Source organism: Globicephala melas, chromosome 10, assembly GCF_963455315.2.
Source record: "Globicephala melas chromosome 10, mGloMel1.2, whole genome shotgun sequence".
In the NCBI taxonomy this organism is placed as follows: Eukaryota; Metazoa; Chordata; class Mammalia; order Artiodactyla; family Delphinidae; genus Globicephala; species Globicephala melas.
Window position 1 is genome coordinate 18844408 of NC_083323.1, and position 16636 is coordinate 18861043.

At 41.4% G+C, this 16636-nt stretch overlaps 1 non-coding gene across 1 annotated transcript; it reads left to right on the forward strand.

Moving 5' to 3' along the window:
- Positions 1-7049: 7049 nt before the first annotated feature.
- Positions 7050-7156, forward strand: LOC115853092 (U6 spliceosomal RNA). Its single transcript, XR_004039412.1, has one exon. It is a non-coding gene; the product is annotated as a U6 spliceosomal RNA (small nuclear RNA).
- The last annotated feature ends 9480 nt before the right edge of the window (positions 7157-16636 follow it).

A 16636-nucleotide genomic window follows, 5' to 3' on the forward strand; every position in this document is an offset into this window, starting at 1 on the left:
GAATTCCTAACTTTTTCACCATGGGCCTCAGGAGGGTATGTGAATGGAATATCACATAGGACTGGTACTTTCCAGAACATTATATTCTATGGGAAGTACCATGTTAGACCTTTCATCAGGGAAGTATTTGTCTGTTTCTTAGAGCCCTTGGATACTAATTAATTCATGGACCTTCTGCAAATACAAGAATGTTTCTCTCTCCTTACCTTCTCCAGTCTTCCAGGGGTTTTGTCACAAATGCTCTCTGATCCCCACATCTGCCCATTTTGCACACTAGAGGGTAGCGTTGAGCCTGTTTGGAATTTCCCACACTTGGGACTGAGAAAAAGTATGATGAAATTGTCCTTCCTTTTCACATAAATCAGGGGGACTAAGTACCCGCAGCTGTTGCTCTTACTGTGAAAACCATTGTGATGGGCAGGATTTTGTTCAAAATCCCTAAATTCAAAAGTTCTCGAAAACCCTGGGCCAATTCTTCTCAGAAATTTCTCTGTCTGTACTTGCGTGCCTGGGAGGATCAGGTCTTCAGCCAGGTTCTCTAGGGCTTTGTGAGTGAGGGCAAAACAATGACAGAGTATACAAAACTCACTAAATAAATAAAGATATTTCCCTCTGTTATCCTATCTGGAGTCTTACAAAGGTTGGAGTGAACCTGAAGCATGCAACAGAATTTAGTCACAGAGATGCTTCTTAGCCTTGATTTAGTTTCTGCATAAAGTCTGTGTCTTTCCCTACCTATCACCAGTTCTAGCCTTTCCATCTTCTACGCAATCTTCAAGACTCACTTCAGACTCCATACCTCCTTACAAATGTAAAACCTGAGGGAGTTGCCCTCTATGAACTCTTACGCTTAGCCCTGGATTATTAGAATCTTAGTGTGACCTTTTAAGAGTTTTCATTTATGTTCTTTTTTTCTATCAACATTATTGTAGGGCCCCCAGAATCTTAGCTATATGTGACACTTGCCTATACTCCCCTGTAAGGATTTAGAAGCTTGACTGAAAGAAACAGACATCTGTTGAGTTCCTACCATGTAGCAGGCCCTGACCTAAGCCCTTTCATGCTTTAGCTCAATTAAGCTGTATTTTGACTGGCTGCAACATCTGTGCCCTTTTCACAAAGTTGTAGATCATCCAAAAAGGACATTTGAAATGGCAGAACGCACAGGGTGACCTTACGTCCTGGTTTGCCCATGACAGTCCTGGTTTACATCTGTCGTCGGGCATAATCATTAATAATGTTCCCTTTCACTCTCAAAAGTATCCAGGCTTTGTCTAGAAATTCTACGATAAACGGGCTCCGGAGTCAGACATTTTGGGTTTGGATTCTGTCTCTGCCTCTCCCTAACTACGTGACTGCGGGCAAGTTCCTTAACTTCCCTGGGCTTCACTTCCCTCCAGGTAGAAATCAGGGGTGCTAACGCCTTCCTAATAGAGTTGTGATGAAGATCAAAGTTAATATAGTCATGTGTTTACATGAATGGCCGGCACACAGTAAACGCTCAGAAAAGACAGTTATTATTGTCAAAATGGTTTTGATCACGTGAGCAACACCAGAAGGGCCCAGAGTGGCTGCTGTGTGAAGTGACTCAGAAATGCGAGAGGAGCTAAGGTGTGAGCACTGATTTAGGGAGAGGAAACATTATAGGCAGTGAGTGGTGCTATAGTAGTGATTCTTAAAGCATCCAGCCTAGGCCAGCTGCCTCAGCATCCCTTGGGATTTTGTTAGAAGTGCAAATTTTCAGGTCTTTTGAATCAGAAACTTTGGGAGCGGGGCCTGGTAATCTGTATTTTAACAAGTCCACCAGGTGATTTAAATGTATGCTAATTTTTAAGAACCTTGGTTCTTCTGAAAAGGAGAGGAGACGGCAGAGAAGCTTCGACCAGCAACAGAACAGCTCATGAAGCCAGGAAGGTTCCGGGTCAGTGAATCCCAGCACCCTCGTGCTAAAGGCAACCCTAGGAAGCTCTAGGCCAGAGGTTGCAAACATAGACTCACAGTCTGAATGTGTATACTATTTTGTTTGGCCTGTTAAAAAAAATTTAGCCAGAAATGAAAAATCAGAGAAATCTACGTGCAAATCCAGATTTCTAGCATTCCTTACAAATTCAGAATATTTGGCACCTCTGGGTGGCCTTCCCCTCCAGCCACAAGTGAGTGCAGTGGAGAAGCAGCTGCCCCTTTAACCAGAGCATGTAGCCTCCAGCTTCCCCTAATTCCCATCAGGTCAGCTGCACTTCTGTACTTGTTACCTGTCCTGTCCCTGTTCCCATTCACGACTCAGACACCGCCCCCTGCTTTTAGATGAGAAAGTGTAGGCCTGGAGAGTTTCCACGAGTTGTGTAAGTGTGTGACCCATTCTCTGGACACAGCATGTGTTTAGGGAGGGTGGTCTCTGATCTTCTGAACAGGGTCTTGAAAGAGGAAGAATTTGAGACCCCCGAAGGGCTGCTCTTGCTGAGGTTCTTAAACAGTCCTGTGTCTCAGAATCAGCTGGGCCAAAGATTTAAAATGCAGTTTTCCTCAGTCGCCCACTGCCCAGCCTGGTTTAATAGGGTTGGGTGGACTGGGCCCAGGAAGCTGCATGTAAAGAAGTCTTCCTTTCTTCCTCCTCCTTTATCCCCATCCGTGTGATTCCGAAGCAGGTGGTCCAGGGAACATACTTTGGGAAACCCTGAGCGATGTGTAACATTCCATGTGGGATCTATACCTCAGGATGGAGTGGGGCAGCGTGGACAGAGGACAAGATCTCATCACAGGCTGTGTGCAGAGAAGAGGGCCAGAGACATGGGGGAAGTTGAATGAAGAGATTTAAGTGTGGTAGGGTCAGATAAAGTTGGGTTCGAATAGTCCGACAAAGGTTTGGGGTTTTTTTGAAGTATATTTGACATATAACATTGTGTAAATTTAAGGTGTACACATATTGATTTCATACATTTATATATTGTAATATGATTGCCATCGCAACGATAATTAGTGCCTCTGTCACGTCCCGTAGTTATCATTTCTTTTTAGCCAAACTTGTAAAAACAGAGAGTAAAATGGTAGCTACCGGGGGATGCAGGGTCGGGGGATAGGACAGATGTTGTTTAGGGGCACAAATTTGCCACAAGTAGTAAAAATGTCCTGGAGTTCTCATGCATGGTATAGTGAATATAGACAATAATATTGTATTATACTCATCAAACTTGCCAAGAGACTAGATCTTAATTATTCCAACCACTAAAAAAGTGTAACCCATGAAAGGTAACTGCCCCGAACCAGATAGCCTAGCCTTTGACAGAAAGTAAAGAGAGTGATGGTGGCAGAAAAAAATATATAAGGGTGAGATTTCATGGTGAGAGTCAGCAGCGATTTATCAGGGCTAAAAGGTGAGACCAAAAATGTCACCCTTTATGCCTCTTGCAGGATGTAAGGATGTGTACCACGTAAGCTCCTTTTGAAGGATACTTCGACATCCTTTAGTATAAAGCAACAAAAAGAAGGGGGAGCCCTTGCCTGAGGTCCTACCTCCATCCTTGTCTGACTTCCCACCCCTTTCTTTACAGTTTTCTGCTCCTTTCCATCTACTTATAATTGTGGGGGTTTTTCCCCTTCCCTTCTCTATTTCTTTGTCTCTCTGTCTCTTTCTCTTTCTCTCTCTTTTTGCTCTCTTTCTGTTCCTTTCTCTCTTCTGACCCCCTCCCAATGTGTAACTCACAAACTACACCAAGAGTTATAGCATCAAAAAATATTCAGGAATAAAACATCCATCACCATGCAAGGAGAATCCAGGGGAAGAAACCAAACCCCTGAAAAAAGTTTCTAAAGTAATAAGTCCTTGTCAGATTCCAACCAGCCTGGGCCTCCAAACGGAGAGGCAGAGGTATTTGTCTCCTGTTCCAAAGGCAGGAGCAACTTCCCGCAGAGCAGTTCCGCTCCCACTGTGCTTTTTCCTTTGACCGTTGCTGTCAAATGTGCTTTGTCATGTCCTTTTAGCACCAGGCCTGGCACCTTTCTCTGTATAGTAAAAACTAATGAGCCGTATGGCTTTTGGCAGCCTTGGGCAATATACATGCTCCATTTGGAGCAGAGTAAATCCTTGGAGTCTATAGCTGTGTGTGTAGCCTCAGGCTGTCCCCTGTGCTTCATGGGTCTGTAAATATCATAGCTGTGGTCACTGCTCAGAATTATTAATATTCCAGAGGACTGCTTTGACCCTACCCCCTACCGAGCAGGCTTCGGTAACACGCAGCTTCGCATTGGACCCCATCCAATTGGAATTTATGACTGGAAGTGGCAGAAGGCCCGTGTTATAGCAATGTCTCACCTTCAGCTGGCTCTGCATCTTGGACCCTGAGGATATCATGGTATTTATTCAATTCAGATCCCATTTATTGTGCTTCTAACATGCTGGGCACTTAGTTTAGATGCTAGAGATAGTGCCCTGACAAAGACTAGGTATATGTGTAACTGATTCACTTTGTTATAAAGCAGAAACTGACATACCATTGTAAAGCAATTATACTCTAATAAAGATGTTTAAAAAAAAAAAAAAGACTCAATCCCTGCCCCGAAGAAAGTGATCTGGGAAGTGGACATGGACATGTAAATAAGGTCCCTGTATGCTAATAGATTTCAGGTCCAGCCCTTGGCAGGTTTTGGAGAAAAGCCACCCATTCTTCCATTTGCATCCCCTGAAGCCATTGCTATTCAAGCTTGGAAGGCAACAACACCTTGGAGCTTGTTAGAAATGCAGAAACTCAGGCCCCACCCCAGACTGAATCAGATTAAAGTTTGAGAGGCCATGATCTAAATCAGGCCTTAGCAAACCTGGATAGGTTCAAAAATCACCTAAGGCTTCCATTTTTAAGTGCTGACCCAGCAGATTTGATATAGAGCCGGAGATTCTTTATAAGCCCTACAGGTACTTATGATATAGCTGATCTGTAGACTGACATTTGGGAACTAGCCTCTAACCCCGTGGTTCTCAAACTTGTTTGAACATTAGAATCACTGGGAGAGATTTTAAAAGTCTTGATGCCCAGACTATATACTCTGAGCAGTTAAATCATAAACCGTGGGCATGGGGTTGAGGCAGCAGGAATTTTTCTCCAGTTTTATTGAGAAATAATGAACATCCATCACTATGTAAGTTTAAGGCATGCAGCAGGATGGTTTCATTCACATATATTGTGAAATGATTATCACAGTAGGTTCAGCTGACATCCATCTTCTCATATAGATACAATAAAAGGCAAAAAGAGAAAATAAAAAAGGAAAAAAAATTCTCCTTGTGATGAGAACTCATAGAATTCACTCTCTTGAAAAATTTCCCGTATATCATACAACAGTGTTGCCTATAGCCATCGTGCTGTAAATTACATCCCTAGTACTTATTTATCTCATAACTGAAAGTTTGTACCTTTGGACCATCTTTCTCCAAATCCCCTTTCCTCCACCCTCTGCCTCTGGTAACCGCAAGTCTGATCTCTTTTGCTATGAGTTTGTTTTTCTGTTTTGGTTGTGGCTGTTGTTGTTTGCAAGATTCCCCATACAAGTGAGATCATACGATATTTGTCTTTCTCCATCTGACTTATTTCACTTAGCATAATGCCTTCAAGGGCTATACAAGTTGTTGCAAATGGTATGACCTCCTCATTTTTTTACGGCTGAATAATATTTCGTTGCATATATACCACATTTCTTTACTCATTCATCCACCGATGGACACTTAGGTCATTTCCATATCTTGGCTATTGTGGATAATGGCAGCAGCAATTTTAAAGTCCCTCCAGGTGACTCTGATGTGCATCTTAGGTTGAAGGCCGCTGCTCTATACCAGTGCTGCAAAAACTTTAATCAGTATAAGGACCACTCCCTACACAATCCCACAGGGTCAGCAGAGCTCCAGTGGTTCCTAATTGAAAAAGAGGTAGAACTAGGGCTGAAACCCCAATTTCCCCCCCTAGCCAGGGTACGTGTCACCTGCGAAACTGCCAGGCAGCATGGTGAAGGCTACCTTGGCACTACCTGGATCCCTAGTGTGGGGCCAGTTGAGGAAGCTCAGACCTATATAGTTCAATAGCCTCAATCCGTCTGGTCTTAGCTTGGAGGCAAGTTTCAATGGCTTGTTCCTTGTCTTGTTCTCCAGCGTGCTCAGAGTCCCAGTGGTATTTTTCTCAGCACACTGGGCTGTAGACATATTGGCTGTCTTTCATTTTCTCAAATGTATCCTTTTCCTTCCACCTCAGGGCCTTTGCTGTTTCCTCTGCTAGGAATGCTCACTCTCCTTCCCTCTCTCCAGTTCCTCCTTCAAGAAAGCCTTTCCTGACCCTCCAAATGAGAGCAGGTTCCCCTATTGTACACTTGTAGAGCAGTTTGTACCTTTCCTTCCTCACAGTTATCACAGTTTTAAATTATGTGTTATGTTAATATTTGAATAATTTCTCAACAATTCCAATTAAGAGAGAAATCACAGCTCTTTTGCTTAGAACTGTATCCCAGTCACTTGCATTGTGCCTAGAACACAGTAGGGATTCGATGAATACTTGAGTATTCATGCACCACTCTTCCCAGCATTGGAGGTTCCAGGTCCCTTACGTATTGTCCCCACCCCACCCAAGAACATCGCCATTTGCCAAGGCAACCACTTTAGCGCCTGCTAATCTTTAGGTATACACCAGCCCCTTTTTGGATCATCATGAGATCCCCAACTCTAGACACAGTCAGTCTACCTGAGGCCCTTTTTCCATGTCCGGATATTAGTAGCATCCCCCTTCCAACCACCTAAGGGTTGGGAGCCTCCATGGACCCTTCTTGTTGCTGCCACTCTGGCACTGGCCCGGCAGTCCCCTAGGTGTTTTGTCTTCATCACAGTATTAAGCAGGAAATATTATTGTCGGTGTTCTAGGATATCTTGTGCTCTTTTTGTGTAAAATGAGAATAATAGTATCTACTGCAAAGGGTTGATGGAGAATTAAATGAGGTATTCTGCATCGACAATACACTGCCCAGTCAATAAATATTTAGAATTTTTATTACTACTAATAACTGCAAAAATCCCACTGGTGCTTACTTCGGCAGCACATATACTAAAATTGGAACGATACACAGAAGATTAGCATGGCCTCTGTGCAAGGATGACCCACAAATTTGTAAAGCGTTCCATATTTTTAATAAAAAAAAAATCCCACTGGACCCCGCAAAATGTTTTAGAGCTGCAGTTTGTACTTACTGAATGAGATGATGGGAAGCTAATATGGATTCGATAATAATTTTAAATGAGCTCACGCTTTATTGGTTGTGACAGCAGTAAATTCAATAGTAGATCTAGAAGTGGAAAATAATGCTTATTTCCATTTTCAGAAAATGTGTGACATGTCTAAGGATTTAAGGGTCTTTTGCAACAATTCCGTGCCCTATTTCTCCCACACTGGGTTCTCAGGCTGTAAGCTGAAAGTACACACTTCGGAAAATGTGACACATACAGTCTCTCCTCTCTTATTTTCATTTTCCTTTAAGTATCTCTGTCAAACAAGCTGGAATACTAGTCCTTTCTCTAGAAGTTGCTGCTGTTCAGTCATATGAAGGTCAGGACTTTCAGCCCATCTACTTTGGGCCAGAAAACTTGGAAGAGGTCAAAGCTGAGCCTTAGTAAGCATGGGAGTAGGGGAAGGGAATCTCACTGTGGTTTCAGTCCCACCGGAGAGGTTGTGGACAAACTAGAGAGGAAAGCAACTCATGCATTTATTTTTTTTCACTCAACAAATCTCTATTGAACACCCTACCATGTGCCAGAAACTGAATTTAACACTAAGGGCTTCCTAGCAGTGTGACCTGAGGCAAGTTCATTAATTTTCCCATCCTCAGGTTGTTGCCTGTAAAATGGAGATGACAATAGGGTTGAGATAGGTATTAACTAAGATAATATGCGCAGGGAGTGACACAGAGTCCGTGTGTGATGCAGTGAGTATTCACTGCTGCTGCTGTTGTTCACGTGGAACAAGGTGGATGCAGCGTTGCCATCATGACATTTTGAGTCAAATGGGACACAGAGAAGAGTACGCAGGAAATTACAATAGCAATTGATAGGAGGAGTAGAGGAGCATAGAGAGGGACACCTAATTCAGACTTCCTAGAGAAAAGGACATTTAAGACTCAAACTGAGACATTAAGGGTGAGTAGTAGTGTTAAAGAAAAAATTATTCTGGTGCTTGTTAAAGATGATAAGGAAGACTTCCTTCAAGACGATCTATTGCAATGCCTTTTGGCAGAAGGGGAGAGAGCTCAGGCTCAAGTCTGAATACCAAGGGAGTGGAGATTTACAGCCAAGGAGCAAGGCGGGGGTCGGTGGATAGAAAATTACTAAGAAGGTAGGATAATTCTTGCTAAACTGACCAAAGAGGATTCTTGATGAGGGCAGGCCAAGAGGATCCGATACCGGGGAATTGTGGGAGGGGGATGAGGAAAGTGATCAGATAAATATTGAGGATGAGGGATTCTAGCTAAATTGACTTCAGAGGATTCTTGCTAAAACTGGACTCTATAAGGATAGAGACCAAAGCCCACAGTCAAGTCTAGTTGAACAGAGGGCTCAGAGGAGGCTGACTAAAATTTGGTCAAAGAGAGAACCTTTGTCGGTAGTTACCCAAGTGGAGAGGGTCTGGGTAGAAGTACTATCTCATGGGAAAGTCTCAAGGCAAATAGAAGCACCTTCTGCCCTCTCCCACAAAGAACAGCCCATTTCCAGAGAGGGATTAACCTTTGCTGCACCCTGGAATCACCCAGGGATCTTTAAAATATACTGATGCCTAGATCCCACCCCCAGAGGTTCTGAACTAACTGGTATGGTAAGCAGCCTGAGCTCTGGGTTGGTTTTTTGTTTGATTTCCAGATTTATTGAGATATAATTGATATATAATGTTGCTTAAGGTGTGATGATTTGATATGTCTATATATTGTGAAATGTTCACTGCAATAAGGTTACCTAACACATCCTTCACCTCACATAATTACCATTTTGTTATTGCTGTTATACAACACAGTATTGTTAACTATAGTCACCATGCTGTACATTAGATCCCCAGATGTCTTATAACTGGACATTTGTATCCTTCTACCAACATCTCCTCATTTCACCTATCCCTCAGCTCCTGGCAACCACCCATCTGCTCTCTGTTTCTGTGAGTTGACCTTTTTAGATTCCACATATAAGGGACACCATACAGTATTTGTCTTTCGCTGTCTGACTTACTTAGCATAATGCACTTAAGTTTCACCCATGTTGTCACAAATGTCAGGATTGCCCTTTTTTAAAGCTGAATAATATTCCATTGTGTGTGTGTATATATTTTATATATATATATATATATATATATATATATATATATACCATATTTTCTTCATCCATTGATCCATCAATTGTCATTTAGGTTATTTCCATGTTTGGATATTGTGAATAATACTGCAATGAACCTGGGGTGTAGATATCTCTATGAGATAGTGATTTCATTTCCTTTGGATAAATATGCAGAAGTGAGATTGCTAGATCATATGGTGGTTCTATTTTCAGTCTTTTGAGGAGCCTCCCTACTGTTTTCCATAGTGGCTGGCCCAATTTACACTCCCACTAACAGTGCACTAGGGTTCCCTTTTCTGCACATCCTTGTCTTTTTGATAGCAGCAATTCTAAACAGGTGTGAGGTGATATCTCATTGTGGTTTTTATTTGCATTTCCCTGATGATTATTGATGTTGAGCACTTTTTTGTGTACTTACTGTCCATTTGTATGTCTTCTTTGGAAAAAAATGTCTATTTAGGTCTTTTGATGATTTTAAAATCAGATCATTTGTTTTTTGGTTTTGAGGTCTTTCGGGGGTTTTTTTTGCTATTAAGCTGTATGAGTTTCTTCCATATTTTGGATATTAACCCCTTATCTGATATATGACTTGCAAATATTTTCTCCCAGTCCATGGGTTGTCTTTTCATTTTGTTGATTGTTTCTTTTGCTGTGCATAAGCTTTTTAGTTTGATGTAGTCAGTCCCACTTGTTTATTTTTGTTGCTTGTGTTTTTGATATCATATTTTAAAAAAATCATCACCAAAATCAATGCCAAAGAACTTTTCCCCTATGTTTCTTCTAGGAGTTTTATGATTTCAGGTCTTATGTTTAAGTCCTTAATCCATTAGAGTTAATTTTGTAAGTGGTGTAAGATAGGGATCTAATTTCATTCTTTTGCATGTGAGTATCAAGTTCTCCAAACACCATTTATTGAAGACATTATATATTCTCTACTGAGTATTCTTGGCTCCTTGTCAAAAATTAGTTGACCATGTATTCATGCGTTTATTTCTGTCACTTAATACTGTTTCATTGGTCTATGTGTTTGTATGCCAGTACTACACTGTTTAGATTATTATAGCTTCATAATACAGTTTGAAATCAGGGAGTGTGATGCCTCCAGTTTTGTACATTCTCAAGATAGCTTTGTGAGAATTATCTCTGGGAGGCAAGGATGGTTCAACACACACAAATCAATAAATGTGACACACCACATTAATAGAATGCAAGATAAAAATTATATGATCATTTCAATAGGTGCAGAAAAAGTATTTGACAAAATTCAGCATCCTTTCATGATAAAAACTCAACAAACTGCATGTAGAAGAAACATACTGCAACATAATAAAGGCCATATGTGACAAACCCACAACTAACATCACACTTAATGATGAAATTTGAAAGCTTTCAGTCTAAGATCAAGAACAAGACAAGAATGTCCACTTTTACCACTCATTCATCATAGTACTGGAAATCCTAGCCAGAGCAAACAGGAAAGGAAAAAGGAATTAAAGGCATTCAATTGGGAAAGAAGAAGTAAAATTGTCTCTGTTTGCAGATGAGGTGATCTTGTATATAGAAAATTTTAAAGACCCCACCAAAAAAATTTTTAAATCTACAAAAATGAATAAAGTGTCAGGACTCAAAATCAAAATATAAAAATCAGTTGTGTTTCTGTACACCAGGAATGATAAAGATATAAAGAAAACTATCCCATTTATAACAGTATTGAAAACAATAAAATAGGAATAAAGTTAACCAAAGAAGTAAAAGATCCAAACACCAAAACTATGACATTGATGAAAGTAATTGAAGAAGACAAAAATACATGGAACGGTATCTTGTGGATCAGAAGAGTTAATGTTATTCAAATGTCTATATTACCCATATTACCCATAGAATCATTGCAATCCCTATCTAAACTCCAGTGGCATTTTTCACAGAAATAGAAAAAACAATTCTAAAATTTGGAAGCACAAAAAACCCTGAATAGCTCTGAGGTTTTTAAAAGCTCCCCTTGTGATCCCATCATGCAATCAGAACTGTGAACCACTAAGTCTTTTTACAGCCAGGTAGGGCCTTTGCCCCTAGTATATCAAGCTCTTATCAACTTGACTCTCATTACCTCCAGAGGTACAGAATACAGTCATTTCTCTGCATTCATAGGTTCCACATCCTCGGTTTCAACCAAGCGCAAATTGAAAATATTCAGTGGGAAAAATTCCCGTGAGTTCCAAAAACCAAAAGTTGAATTTGCACACGATGGCAACTATTTATATAGCATTTAAATTGCATTAGGTATTGTAAATAATCTAGAGGTGATTTAAAGTATATGGGGGGGTTGTCCGTAGCTTATATGCAAATACTATGCCATTTTATATAAAGGACTTGAGTATCCATTTGGATTTTGGTATCTGCGGCATGGGTGGGGGATGGGGGGCGATTTCTGGAACCAATTGCCCCGCAGATACCAATGGACTACTATATTATCTCCTGTGAGGTCAATAAACAGTCCCTCCTTCTACCTTATTTAACGATTGCCTTTGGCTTTCAAATTTAGGACCGCAACAGCGTTTATTATAAAGTTACCATTTGACCTCTCAACTCTTCTTATTTGCAGTTTTCAATTATGTAAAATTCAACAATATCAAATTTTATTAATACTGTACCACTGAAGTCATATGTTTTCAGTCCACTGAAAATGATTGTTTAAGATAAGACCCACTTTCGGAACATAATGCTATTTTCTCACTGCCATCTAAGTCCGGGGTCAGCAAACTTTTTCTGGAAAGAACCAGATGGTAAATATATTAGAATTTGTGGGCCATACAACTATCCAGCTCTACCCATAGACAATCCATAAATGATTGGGTGCGGTTGTGGTCCAATAAAACTGTTTATGAAAGCAGGCAGCTGGCCTAGAGGTCTTGGTCTGTTGACCTTCCCATCTAAGTGCCCACTTTTCACTCCACGTGTTCTTCACTCAAACAATGGGACAAAATGTTTCCGCACCTTCAAAGATAAAATGATCTCACTGTCTCATTTGCATTTGTTATCTTCATTTACTCATGAAATACTTGTTTACATAAATCTATAAGTTGACTAATCTAGAAAGCAGTGTTTCCATCATCGTCTGTAATACGATAACTTTCTTTAATATTTAGAGCTGTTTCCTGCAGCGACCAGAAAAACTGCAGACGGAAGACCCTAAATATTATAAAAGAATTCAATGTTTTTTTGAAACTGAAATGAGGAAACCACAGAGAGATCACTGACCTTGATAGGCCTCAGAGAACAGTGGTTAAAAATGTGAACTTCTGCTAAACCACCCAGGCCAGTCCTGGTTCCACCACTTAGTAGCTTGTGAGCTTGGGTGAGTTCTTAACCATTCAGTGCCTCATTTCTTCACCTATAAAACGGAGATATTAAAGTTCTTACTTCATAAGGTTATAGTGGAGACTATCAGATGACCTGCATAATATGAATAGAACAGTATATACGTTAAGCACTCAACAAATGTAGCTGCTACTTTTGTTCTTTTCACTGCTGCCTATATGGAGGGCGACCTTACCTTGGGCTTACTTTACTTTGTCTCTGCCAAGAAATATGCTCTGAAGATCAAGAGGACCTTCTTGTCATGCTACAAGCCCTTCAGCTGCAGCATAGATGTGTTGGTCTCACCGTGGAAAGTCAAGATGGTCCTCAACCAAACGAAAGTGAATTTGTGATCACTCTGCCTTGACCTTGAGAACATTTCTTAAGCTTCAGCTATATGCCTTGAGGTAGCTTTCATCTACACTGGGACTCTTCCAAGGTGGTTAAATGAAACATTAAGAGGGTAACATGCATGTTAGCGCTAGCCCATGTTTAGTATTTGGTGGATATTCTGTGTGTGGAACTCAGGAGAGCACATCTTTAAACATGTGCTGGGAAATCAATTCAGTCTAAGTTTGCTGGAGCAAATGAGCTACTGCCCCCAAACTACCAGCTTGCTGTGATAGCTGACTGCTCTTTTGAGGTCATCGTCCATTGTCTCAGTGGTGAGGATGAAAAAATAAGGTCAGGACCTACTCTGAAGTGTCTTCAGAGAAAAAGGGTTACTGGGCTATCAGATAAAGATTTGTTTGTTTTTGTTGTTATTGTTGTTGATTGCACTTCATTTCTACTCCTATTTGTTATCTCTACTGAGATGTGTTTTGTGGCTGGAGTTAAGGCTTATCGTATATGCATTTGGTATCTTTTAACTAAAGACCCAGAAATCCTCTTTCTGTATACTCTCCAATTTTCCAGCAATCACCATGCTTTGTAGACTTGAGTCAGGTTAGAACACGATACAGAGACAGTGATGTCTAAGAGAAAGGGCATTCCATCTTTGCTGGATAGACAGCCCTTCAATCAGGTCCTATGTGTGAAAGTGCTTTGAACTATTAAGCAGGGAGCAACAATTATGCGTGAAGTACTTACACTGCTTCTGGAATGTTCTCGGACAGTACTGTCCAGTAGAACTTTCCATAATAATAGAAATGTTATATAACCGTGCTGCCCAATACAGTAGCCAGAAGCCCCATGTAGCTACTGAGCAGTTGAAATGTAGCTAGTGTGACTAAGGAACTAAAGTTTAATTGTATTTAGTTTAATTCGTTTAAATTTAATTGGCCACAGTGCAGTTATAAGGCATGTTGCATGCGTTAAAACAAAACAACCTGTAAGGCAAGTCGTATGTGCCTGCCCCCCTTTACAAAAGAGGGGGAAATCTCAGAGAAGTTAAGGAACTTTCCAAGAGTCACAGAGCTAGCAAATGGCAGGTGGTCAGACAGGATTTATACCTCCCAATTTTCTCTGATGTCATGCCCAGGGGTTCTTCTTCCACATCAAACTATATAGCACTGTGCTATACTATATTATATTCTATATTACTATTATTCCTTTGAAATCTATCATTGCAACTAAATATTGTAATATGCAGATAGAATAAACTCTAACCCATTCTCTCCAACAGAACAAGATTAGCTAACTTGACTTGTACCGAAGGAGAGAATTCACAATTGTCTATGGATAACTCAAGAGCCCCTTTGCTCTGAAGACACTTCAGAGTAGGTCTCGACCTTGTTTTTTCATCCTCACCACTGAGACAATGGACGATGACCTCAAAAGAGCAGTCAGCTATCACAGCAAGCTGGTAGTTTGGGGGCAGTAGCTCATTTCTTCCAGCAAACTTAGACTGAATTGATTTCCCAACACATGTTTATAGATGTGCTCTCCTGAGTTCCACACACAGAGAGCCATTTCCTTTTTGAACAGCTTGTCTGGTTACATCTTGTAGTAATTTATCTGCGTGCTCCCTGCCAACTGGTTTGTAGGGAAAACATGTTTGATGCATAACAATAGATCATTTGGGGATAAATCAAACTCTTAATGAAGTCCTGCTTCTCTTCAGCCAGGCATTTTGCTCAGAAGTCTCTCTTGGGCTCTGGTGACTTGAGGAAAGGGAATGTGGGTGCCCCAACCTTCGAGACAAGTAGGCGCACAGAAAGTGATTTTCTCCAAGACAAGACTAACGACACAGCATCCCTGGGGTCCCTTCTCATGGAGTCCAACTGAAACCACTGAAGTTGGATTGGAGACTAGAGCCTGGAGACAGTTCAGATTAGACCTATGTTTGGAAGAAATGAGAGATCTATTTTGCCCAAAGCCTCACACTTTCCTTGGAGGGACGCCATGGCCGCCCACACACCCTTGTCTTTCCCAGTTCCTGTAAGGAAAAAGAAAGTTACAAGGAGATAGAAAGTAGAAAGAAAAAGGGAAAAGTGGGGAAAGAGAGAAGAATGAACTGAACAGAAAATCGAAAAGAAAAAAGAAGAAAGAGAAAGGAAGAAATAGTAGGAAGACACTGAGCAGGAAGGATGAGAGAAAGAAGAAAATAAATATCTCGAAAGTTTCCATTAAAAACCAAATGTATCATAAACATTGTTAATAGTTATTTCTAGCTGAGTCCCTGCCATGTGCCAGACTAGGTGCTCCTAAACACTGCTAAGGACCCAGAGAGACTTAGAAAGCTTGAGAAAGCAGTAGTTACTGTCTCCAAAGCCCTTATCCTTAGCATCTACACTACAGATGCCACTAAGAAGCCGTACGATCTGTCTTACAGCTATTTTGCTCTGGATATCCAGAAGTGGAGGAATCAGAGGCTGAACTGTGGAGGGAAAAGGCACGATGGGAGAGGCAGAGTAGCTGATATAAAATGTTTAATCATATCATTCTGTCCTCGTCTGAGGACATGCATCACCCATAGACATGCTTAAATGCCAAGTAAAACACGTCTCGCGTTTTGAGTCTGAACTCATGAACTCCCCCCGGGAGCCCTGCAGGGGCTGGTATATGCTTTTCATGGAGTTGGGGGTGCATTTAAAGCTAAATTCTGTGATTGTTTTCTAAGGAGAAAAATGATCTGCATTGGTGCTTTTCTTTAGTGAATGAGGAACTCTTTCATCAAGTCAACCCCTTTCCCCAGTCTTCTCTGGCCCCCACTGCCTCCAGGATCAAGTCCAAACCCTTCGTCCAGAAATCCAAGGCCTTCCACGGGCTGGCTCCAGACGGCCTTATCAACAGTGTTTTTCCACCATTCTCCACTCTGAACTATCAACTCCAGTAAAGCTGGTCTGCTCCCTCTTTCCTCCTCCCAGACACACACACACTGGCCCTGAGAGGACAAAGGACGGCTTCTTCAGCTTCCTCTGCCTTTGCCCCCATGATTCCTTCCACCTGGAGTGCTCTTTGCTGCCTCTCACTCTCTTCTAACCCCTATGTAAACGTCAAAGCCCCACCGAAGTCTCTTTAGGACAGGTTCTCTGACCATCCACACCCACCATGATCTCTTCCTCCTCTGCCCCTTCATGATATTCAGTTTTGGCGCCAGCTACAGGTTGTCATTCAATGATGCCTCAAGTCCCTGGGAAGGAGATTATTCCCTCTGTCCTGCTATGCTCCCAGCTCTCTTGTATTCCTTTTCTTTCCTTGTATTCACGTCCATCAACATGGTCCTGCTGTCGGTGCCTCCTTGGAAATTGGTCTGCATCTGCCATCTCTCCTTCTCATTTGCCAGGAAGCCAGATTACCAAACTGCCCCCAACCCCAGTTAGAGAGAACCGCTTCCTCCCCTCTCTTCCCTCCCTTCTCCTTCCTATGAGGATCAGCAAGTATTTACTATAGTGTTTATTTCATTCTGTTTTGCTATAGAAATTCATGTACGTTTTCTGTCTTCTCCACTGGATCATGAGCTCCTTGATTGTAGGGATGCGGTCATGTTTGTTTCCC